General features: G+C 34.0%; 1 pseudogene; it reads left to right on the top strand.

Moving 5' to 3' along the window:
* LOC128162531 (uncharacterized) overlaps nt 1-8,386 on the top strand; it is a 48,951-nt pseudogene that overhangs the window by 17,990 nt on the left and 22,575 nt on the right.

Genomic DNA, 8,386 nt, shown 5'->3' with positions numbered 1-8,386 from the left:
TTTACCCCCCCCCCCCCCCCATCCAACCACCTCCTCCTTTGAATTTTTTAATAAATGTTGAGATCCCCACCCTAATTATCATTATGATACAATATTGTATAATATGATATTGTGCGTACTTTATTTATCATTTTATCTCATGATATTGTTTCATATAATATATTGTTATGTATATTATTAAATCATATGATATGGTATTGTATGATATATAATATTATGTTATATAAGACAATGATTTTTGTCATTTTCATATGCTGAAAGTACACCACGTGACATTCGTTCTTTTACTATATCGACGCAAAAGCGCATTTGTGGAATATGATGTTGCACAACTTGGCAATATCAACAAAAATAGGTACAATTGTAAAGACAATTTATCAACAAGAGTTATTAAATACAGAATATCAAAAATAATAATGTGCAAAATGTTCTTCATTCAATCATAATCCGTTTATCTATATGACAAGTAATCTCTAATTCTCGTTGTTTAAAATCTGGTGATAGCTTGATTTCGTAATTAATGCGTTAAGTATTTTAAAGGATTGCATATTATGGTTAACGTCGTAATGTACAATTCATTAACTTTTCTGTATTTATAAACAAACTTTTTGTTAGCCATAGGCCTAACTTTACTCTGAGTGATTATATTAATTAATATAACTATAATAATTATTGACTTTATTGCACTTAATATGTGGTTATATGGACCCATGTCAAGTTATATCGACCTCGGACACAAAAAGTGATATCGAAAGTGATATGTATTGTATAGTATCGTAGGATGCAAGATAGTATTTAATATATTGTATTGGTATTAAAACAATTTATCTTACAATACCGTATGAAATTATTTTATAATTTTCAAACTATTTTTTAACATACTGTGGAATCATTAAAATTCGTGGTGGCCCAATTTTTGTGGAATTCGTGGGTAACCCTGTCCCACGAATTTAAATCCTCATCGAAAAAAGTTTTAGAAAGAGTTATCTTTGTTACTGAAACAGTAGGCAACGCATCCACGAAATTACATCCCCACGAATGAGCAAAAAAGTCATAATCCACGAAAATTGGCCCCCACGAATTTAAATGATTCCACAGTATACTAATTAAGATTTTGTGAAAATTAATGTTCTAAATTTTTGTTTTTACATCAAATAAAGATGTTGAATGAAGGAAGTTAACCACTTCATCATCGTCGTCACATCGTCATCAACCCATCATCATCATCATCAACCCATCATCATCATCATCATCATCATCGCAGCACCAGCAGGTCTTGTAACAGATACCGTTATCTTTTGTAAGTGTGCATATACAGTTTTGTAAACATAAATTCAATATACCGGTACTATATTATGTCCCTGGCTCCTTTCCAATTAATTTCTGCTGGTTTTCTTGATAAAAACACATGCATGCATGTCAGTGAAGAACAACTGAAATCAAAATGCACAAATAGTCCTTCATTTTTTGTTTAATAACACATCCCTTTTTTATAAGGAGAAGTTGACAGAACTGATAACCATATTTTCTACCAGAATTCGTTTAAACCCTTTATTCACTTTGCTTGTTTTTCAACATATATAACCATCCCTGTAGTAACAGTTTCAACTTAACACTGTAGTAACTGTTTCATGTTGTTTGCATTGCAAATTCCTGTAAACTATTTTCAGTCATTTCCTTTACTCTGACAAGATAGATAGTGATAAAATTTCATAACAGAAAACTTGTATTGTTTTTTAGCTCACCTGAACGGAAAGTTCAAGTGAGCTTTTCTGATCATCCTTTGTCCGTCGTCGGTCTGTCTGTCTGTCCATCTGTAAACTTTTCACATTTTTCACTTCTCTAAAACCACTGGGCCAAATTTTGTTAAACTTAGTACAAAGCATCGTTATGATAAGGGGATTCTAAATTGTTAAAAAAAAAGGGGCTAAACCCCTTTTAAAGGGGAGATGATAACAAAACAGTGAAAATAGGGTGCATGCCTTTAAAAATATCTTCTTCTCAAGAACCACTGTACTAGAAATGCCAATGTTTACACGAAAGCTTGTATATATAGTGAAGATGATAAATTGTAAAATTAATTGTGAACCCTGGACCAAAACTATGGCTCCAAGCGGGGTTGAAAGTTTAAGATGGAAATACATTGGAAAAAATGTTTAAAAATATTCTTCTCAAGAACCACTGCACTAGAAATGCCAATTTTTACACAAAGGCTTTTATATATATAGTGAAGATTGTAAACTGTAAAAATCATGACCTCCGGACCAAATCTGGGGCTCCAGGTGGGGTTCAAATTTAAACATGTTTAAACATGTTTAAAAAAATGTTTTAGAAATCTTCTTCTCAAGAACTACAGTAAAAACTTGGTTATAGCGAAGTCCTAATTTTAAGGACCAATGGATTTACTTTGTTATATCCGTAAATACATCCTTGGCTATTTTAGATTCTAATGTGTTAAAATTGTGACCCCAGGACCTATACCTGGGCACCAAGAGGGGTTCAAAGTTTAATATAGGTAGACATTTATAGGAAACATGTTTAAAAATTTTATTCTTCTTAAGAACTACAATGTCACAGTTGGTGAGGTTACTAAGCAATGATCCTCAAGTAGTGAAAATTCTTAATTATGAAAGCCCTAACCCTCGATTTAATAGTGGTGCCTTAGAAGGGGTTCAAAGTTTAACATATAGAAATATAGAGGAAAAATGTTTAAAAATCTTCTGGAGAACTACAATACTTATATATGTGAGATTACTATTCAAGCATACTCAAATTGTGAAAATTCTGAATTGTGAAAGCCTTGACCCCTAGACTAATATTGGGGGCCCCGGAAGGGGTTCAAAGTTAACAGAGAAATATTGTAGATTCTGAATTGGTAAAAACTTGACCCACGAGCTAATAATGGGGTACCAAGAGACATTCGTGGAAGTAAATAGGAAAAATGTTTAAAACCTTTCTTCTCGAGAGCTACAATTTGTGAGATTACTACCTTGGATTCAATACATGTATTTTTAAAAAAAAATGACCCCTGGACTAATACTGGGGACCCAAGATGAGTACAAAGTTTAACGTAGAAGTATAAATTGAACATGTTTCAAAATCTCCTTCTCAAGAACTAAAATGCTTCAATTTGTCAGATTACTATGTAAGCAATCTAAAATAGCGTAGATTCTAAATTATAAAACCTGTGACCCTTGATCTAATACTGGGGCCCCAGGTGAGAAGGGGTTCAAATTAAGTTTAACATAGAAATATAGAGGGAAAATATTTTAGAATCTTTTTATGGAGAACTACAATTTGCTTCAATTTGTGAGATTTCTATCCAAATGTAGATTCTAAATAAATAAAGCTGTGACCACTGGACTAATACTGGGGCCCCAAGATGGGTTCAAAGTTTAACATAAAAATATATCTTCCAAATGTTTTAAGAAGTTTTTTTTGGAGAACTACGATGCTACAGTTTTTGAGATTACTATGCAAGGATCCTCAAATAGTGTAGATTCTATAAATTGTTAAAGCCAACCATAAACTCTGGACTAATACTGGGGCCCCAGAAGGGGTTCAAATTAAGTTTAAAATAGAAATACCGGTAGCATATGCTATGAAATAGAATGTAACAAGGAACTCTAATGCAGGAGAGCGATGTGGCCTCTTGTTTTTTAATTTTATTAATGAAATTATAGTTCGACATGAAAATAATTGTGAAAACCAATTTATCAATAAAAACAAAAATTGAAGAAAAGGAGAAACCGTGACAGACATACATGCAGTATATTATCAGTGACAGTGAGCTTCTCTTATCTGACTTGTTGTCGTTCTCTGCCTTAATTCTTTACGTTTTTATACTATTTAAAGCTCTGAATCAGTTTCTACTAAAATTGCACAGTGCATCATTTAACGTTGCCCTTATGTAAATTTATCTAATCTTCTTGCAAGTGATAAATTAAATTAGTTAATTCAGATCAAATCAGGCCTTTTTTCGTTATCCATTGAAATGTTTTAAAGCAATATGAGCTGTATTTTTTAGATTTTTATTTTGCTGCAAAAACCTGCTAGTATGATAAATCTGCATGTAACTTAAACTTTTATGATAAATAAGATATGAAAAAATCAGCAATTTTTGTCAGAAGAAAGATATCTCTTCTAAGGAAAAAAATTGATCTGCTATCATAAAAAATTCAAATTGCTATCATATGATAGCAATTTGAATTTTTTATGATAGCAGATCAATTTTTGTATAGGACGACAATATTTCAATTTTGCTCCAATTAAAACTTCTTCACGGCTTTTCCCACAAAAATATGGCTAACAGAAATTTTAAAACTATGATATTTTTTTTTTCATTTTAGTAGAAAATATCTTTTTATAAAAAAAAATTTCAACATGAAAATTGCAGCTCATATTGCTTTAAAATAATGTATTTTCTCCATATAAAAAGAGATTTTTGAAGCAGATTATAGTTTTAATATAAAATACTCACCATGACGAAGTCACAGTACCTCTTGCTATAACCTGAATTTTTTTCTTAAAATATAGTAATATTAATGATATTAATAAATAAACATTTTAATTACCATGACAGAGGCACCTGATGTTATATATATTTCTGTGAAGTACATGTAAGATAGTTTCTTTACAATAATAATTATCGTATCAGTCGTTTATTGAGAAATGGGGAGTTGGAAGGATTGTCCAAAGTGAAAATCTGAAGCAAGCAGGAGATTAAAGTGTAATATCCCGCTGCTATTAATTTTTCCATATACCTGTATTTTTCAAAAAAATTCATATTGATTTTCATCAAAGTCAATATCAATAGCAATTAAGAGTTATCTTTCTTTTATTATAATAGACTATTAAAGGTTTTAATTTACATACAGTACATAATACATTGCCAAAGTTTCTAATTTTTCAGAAAAGATAAGCTAATAGTAAAAGGATCGATATGTTTTAGAAATGCTACAAATGTAAATCTGAACATTTTAATTATTAAAACTCTTAAAGGGGATCAAATGAATGATCTTCCAGTTAAATTGATATGTTCTCTGTCTTGAATAAAATGCAATATTGTTTGTTTTTAGCTCACCTGAGCTGAAAGCTCAAGTGAGCTATTCTGATCACATTTTGTCTGTCGTCCGTCTGTCCGTCTGTCTGTCTGTCTGTCTGTCCGTCTGTCCGTCCGTAAACTTTTCACATTTTCAACATCTTCTCAAGAACTACTAGGCCAATTTCAACCAAACTTGGCACAAATCATCCTTAGGCAAAGGGGATTCAAAGTTGTGAAAATTAAGGACCACACCCGTTTTCAAGGGGAGATAATTAGAAATTAATGAAAAATTTCGAGATATTTTAAAAAATCTTCTTCTCAAGAACCAGAGAGCCAGGAAAGCTGAAACTTGTGTGGAAGCATCCTTAGGTAGTGTAAATTCAAAGTTGTGAAATTCATGACCCCCGGGGGTAGGGTGGGGCCACAATGGGGGGTTGAAGTTTTACATAGGAATATAAAGAGTAAATCTTTAAAAATCTTCTTCTCAGAAACTAAACAGCCTGGAAAGCTGAAACTTGTGTGGAAGCATCCTCAGGTAGTGTAGATTCAAAGTTGTGAAATTCATGACCCCCGGGGGTAGGGTGGGGCCACAATGGGGGGTCGAAATTTTACATAGGAATATATAGAGTAAATCTTTAAAAATCTTCTTCTCAGAAACTAAACAGCCAGGAAAGCTGAAACTTGTGTGGAAGCATCCTCAGGTAGTGTAGATTCGAAGTTGTGAAAATCATGATCCCTGGGGGTAGGGTGAGGCCACATTGGAGGGGGGGGGGGTGTTAAAATTTTACATAGAAATATATAGAGTAAATCTTTAAAAATCTTCTTCTCAGAAACTAATCAGCCAGGAAAGCTGAAACTTGTGTGGAAGCATCCTCAGGCAGTGTAGATTCAAATTTGTGAAAATCATGATCCCTGGGGGTAGGGTGGGGCACAATGGGGGGATGAAATTTTACATAGGAATATATAGAGTAAATATTTAAAAATCTTCTTCTCAGAAACTAATCAGCCAGGAAAGCTGAAACTTATGTGGAAGCATCCTCAGGTTGTGTAGATTCAAAGTTGTGAAAATCATGACCCCTGGGTGTAGGGTGTGGCCACAAGGGGGGGTCGAAGTTTTACATAGGAAAATATAGAGTAAATCTTTAAAAATCTTCTTCTCAGAAACTAATCAGCCAGGAAAGCTGAAACTTGTGTGGAAGCATCCTCAGGTAGTGTAGATTCAAAGTTGTGAAAATCATGATCCCTGGGGGTAGGGTGAGGCCACATTGGGGGGGGGGTGTTAAAATTTTACATAGAAATATATAGAGTAAATCTTTAAAAATCTTCTTCTCAGAAACTAATCAGCCAGGCAAGCTGAAACTTGTGTGGAAGCATCCTCAGGCAGTGTAGATTCAAATTTGTGAAAATCATGATCCCTGGGGGTAGGGTGGGGCACAATGGGGGGGGGGGTCGAAGTTTTACATAGGAATATATAGAGTAAATATTTAAAAATCTTCTTCTCAGAAACTAATCAGCCAGGAAAGCTGAAACTTATGTGGAAGTATCCTCAGGTAGTGTAGATTCAAAGTTGTGAAAATCATGATCCCTGGGGGTAGGGTGAGGCCACATGGGGGGGGGTGTTAAAGTTTTACATAGAAATATATAGAGTAAATCTTTAAAAATCTTCTTCTCAGAAACTAATCAGCAAGATGATTCTTTATAATTGTTAAGACTTTGGCTCCAGGACAATTCTTCGGTCTCACAAGAAGGTTCAGAGTTTGATGTAGCTAAATATCCCATATATAAACAATTGTAAAGGATCTTTTTGAGAACTGCAATACTCAACATTTGATATGACTATAAAATTGAAGCAGGCAGCTATTTTTTCATTAGAATCTTTTTGTATTACTGTAGTGAGTTATTGCCCTTGATTTATTGATTCTTGATTATTTTAATTAATGCATCCACTGTTAACCAATTATTGTGATGATTATTTTTATACAATAATAAAACTTTAATGTATATAAGTTGTTCTGCATAAGAAGTTTTGGGTTAGGCCGGATTAGTTTGTTTATTTTTGATTTCCAATTTTTAGATACTATGAATTATTTTAGGCCGGCACATATATAGGGACAGTGTCTATAGCATTATGAAGAGCGACTGTTTGGGGTTAAATTTGAACAGGTACTAATAGATTGAGTGTGTGGACATCCCTGCTCTATCTAATCTTCGATACAGAGTGTGCGGTCATTCCTGCCCTGTATCGCATTAATACAAGTGTGCAGTCATACCTGCTTGTATTGGTGGTGGTTGCGGTGGTGGTGCTTTGTATGGTCATCCCTGCTGGTGTTCAGGCCTTTCTAGCACAAGTGTGTGGCACTCCCTGCTTGCATTAGGTTGAGCTGTTGGCGCAAGTGTGCGGTCATCCCTGCTTGCGTTAACGTTGGAACCTGTTGAGTAGCGTAGGTGTGCGGTCATCCCTCCCTGCGTAACATTGAGTCCCTATATATGTGCAGGAGCGGTGATTAAAGTCTGCTCTTGTAAATATTGGCAGCAATCAGGGCTATCCGAGTTCCAAGGGGGAAAAATGGATTTTATTTATACAGGATCTACATGTATTATTGTACATTGTCCAGATTGTTTGTATTATGACTCCATTAAGCTGACTTTATCATACCTATTGTTCCTCAGGTGAGCGATGTGGCCCATGGGCCTCTTGTTTTAAGTTTTGTTGTCCCATATCTGCTCTCTCAGAATAGAAAACCCTTATTCAATTTTAAACATTTAAAATGTTATAAGTTTCAAACTAGTACATAAAATTTAGTTTTTTTGTATTTTTATACCCCCGCTCCGAAGGAGAGGGGGTATACTGTTTTACCCTTGTGTGTCTGTCTGTCCGTCCGTCCGTCTGTCTGTCCGTCTGTCTGTCCGTAACAAAAATTTCTGTCGCATTTATCTCAGCAACTATTTATCGCAGATGCTTGAAATTTTAACACAGTGTTTGTTAAGGCATGCCATATCTTGGGATATAATTTTGTACCAATCGGACGTCAACTTCCTGTTAAATGACGACTTTGCTTATTTTTTAACCAAAATTTTCAAACAAATTTTCGTCAAAGATTTCTCAGCAACTGTTTATCGCAGTTGCTTGAAATTTTTACACAGTATTTGTATAGGCATGCCATATCGTGGGATATATTTTTGTACCAATCAGACGTCAACTTCCTGTTAAATGACGACTTTGTTTATTTTTAGCAAAAATTTTCAAACAAATTTCCGTCAAAGATTTCTCAGCAACTGTTTATCGCAGATGCTTGAAATTTTCACACAGTATTTGTATAGGCATGCCATATCGTGGGATGT

The sequence above is a fragment of the Crassostrea angulata genome, chromosome 9 (assembly GCF_025612915.1).
Source record: "Crassostrea angulata isolate pt1a10 chromosome 9, ASM2561291v2, whole genome shotgun sequence".
Classification (NCBI taxonomy): domain Eukaryota; kingdom Metazoa; phylum Mollusca; class Bivalvia; order Ostreida; family Ostreidae; genus Magallana; species Magallana angulata.
Note: the sequence above shows the minus strand (reverse complement) of the source record. Positions and strands in the feature narration are given on the sequence as shown.